Here is a 2,434-nt window from a genome sequence, read left to right as displayed (position 1 = left end):
TCCGATGTGAAGCTGGGAGATAAACTTAACAAAACAATCCAGCTCTGTTTATCCCATTCTCTTTAATCCTTTAATCAGCATCGCTAATTAATTATTAGTCTGCTCACCACGCTAAGATCCTGCTCAAACCCTCATGTTCCTGCCTTGCCGAGCAATCAGCCAATTTCCTCCTCGTGGTTTCTAGGTAACTCTTCGGGAATTACAGTAACACTTCAGGCCTTTGGCCCTCCTATCTGGCACCGCTTAGCCTGAGCCTCGCCGGGGAAGAGACAACCCGACTGACAGCCAGAGCTCAATACACCCAGGCTCGACACACCCACACAACGGTGTGCGTGGAGGAGCCAGGATGGAGTCCATCCCCTGACAGGGCTGAGCCTGGGGCCCAAGGGTGCTGCCCCCGGAGCAGGTTTCAGGCAGGAGGGGAAGGCAGAGCGAGGTCGGGGGCACCCGCTCTGCTATTTTTCCCTGGCCAAAGCACCCAGTGGGGAGCAAACTAATAGGGCCAGGTGCAGACGGGCAGACACGAGCCCTTCCCTGCGTCCAGGGCAGCTCAGCAACCCCCTCCCTCCTGGGCTGACTCCCCCACCTCGGGGTGGCGAGGAAGCCTGCCAGAGCCCAGGCACTGTTAGGAGTGCCCCGGCCGGCCGTTGGGTGTCAGTCTTGCTCCATGGGAAAAACCTCTGCTGGGGAACAGGCTGAATCGGGGATGGGGCAGGAGGAGCCTCTAGCCCTGAGGTTGCTGGGGTGAGCCCGCCCCAGGGGCAGACACGTGTCTGGGGTGCATCCTCCTGCACGCAGCAAGCAGCCGGAGCGAGGAGGCCTCCCCATGCGCTGGGCACTGGAGAAGGGAGCAGATAGAGCAGCGAAGAGCGAGGGATGCTCCCCACGGGGGACGGCCCCGGGAATGGGCTTTCGGCGCAGCCAGGAGCTTGATCTGAGAAGCAGCCGGTGCAAGCATCCAGCTCCTCTGAGAGAGCGGGGCAATGGAAAGGGAGCTGCTGTGGGGTTCAGGTGCCCAGCTTCCCCGTCCTGTGTCCTCTCGGGGGCTGGGATGAGACGCTCCGGAGGAAGAGAGCCGTGGGCAGAGATGCAGCGGCTGCAACGGCTGAAGGAGAAGGACCCTGGGTGCATTTTGGGCAGCTTCGGTCAGGATCAAGGCCTGGCTCTGAGGGCACTAGGCAGTGGTGCTGGCACTGGAGCAGGAGGACTGCGTGCTCGGAGTTTGAGTCCCCAGCAAGCCCCCCCGGCAGCGCTGACCCAGGACCCCTCTGCTAGAGGCCTCTGGCCCCAGGACGGACACCTCCAACCCCCTCGGTGACTCCAGACAACACTGCAATGCTAAATCCTGCCAGGTGACCTAGCAAAGCTCCTCTGCAATTAGCTTCCAGGATGCCCCTCTGCAGAGAGGATCAACATGCCATGTCCAGGGCGCAGAAGCAAAAGCCAGATGAGGTTAATTTAGGCTAAAGCAGAGGCTTCCGCAGACCTGAGCCGGGTCCTCCCCGGCCTGTGCTCAAGCCGCAGAGCCCTGCCTCTCCCTCCGGCCCCGGGGAACAGGGCAGACGCTCCCGGCCCAGGCTGGGCACCGCGCTCCATCCAGACTCCCACGCACCGGGCAGAGGCGGCGTGAGCGGCTTCCTGCCCCGAGCCCAAGAGGGGGGCGCTGCCTCCAGCCAACTGGAGATTAATTGAAGCCTGCCATTAAAATGTCACCGAGAAAATTATTAAGTTAAGGTAAACCACTTGCACGCGTCGAAAGCAAAGGCAATCAAGTCCCAGGCATGTCCCCCTAGGAAATTATGTAGAGTAATTAATCAAAAAGCTAATGAGAAATGTGTTTTCTTTCCCAGCCTAACACCACATCATATTCTTATTAGCCAAGGTTATTACAATAGTAATCATGCATGCTCTGAGTTCAAATTGGGTTTTTTTGCTCCACTGCCACCAATTTAGAAACCCATTAATGGAAAAGATAAACCCCGATACACAAATCAGCCCTTTGTGTTTATTCACCTGTCATGTGATAATCGCCGCATGTGACCTACAATCAGCTAACATATGTTTGCTGTTACCCAATTACAGGCTAACCTCCTGCCCTGGCCACCACGCCAGCTGGGGAACCTTTTCCCCATGAAGCACTTGAGTTTGGTCCCCACCTGCATGTTGGTCCCCTCTGCCAGCCAGAGCAAACCTGATGACCCCCCAGTACGCGGCACCCGTGTGCGCTCACGATTGACCCTGGTGGGTTGTATAGCAAGGGAGCATCTCATCAGCTTAGCTTCTCCTTGCAGGAGCTGCTGGGTGCTACGTGCTTCGTCCTAGTCTTTGAGCTGCCCATAATATAACTGCAAAGGGGCAATTCGCCCTGTGTTGTGGGTGCCCCCCTTGCATACCCCACCTCTGAGAACAGCTCTCCCGGTACCGGTCCTTCCAG

This window comes from Alligator sinensis, unplaced genomic scaffold, assembly GCF_000455745.1.
Source record: "Alligator sinensis unplaced genomic scaffold, ASM45574v1 scaffold1626_1, whole genome shotgun sequence".
Taxonomy (NCBI): domain Eukaryota; kingdom Metazoa; phylum Chordata; order Crocodylia; family Alligatoridae; genus Alligator; species Alligator sinensis.
This window is presented reverse-complemented; position numbering follows the sequence as displayed.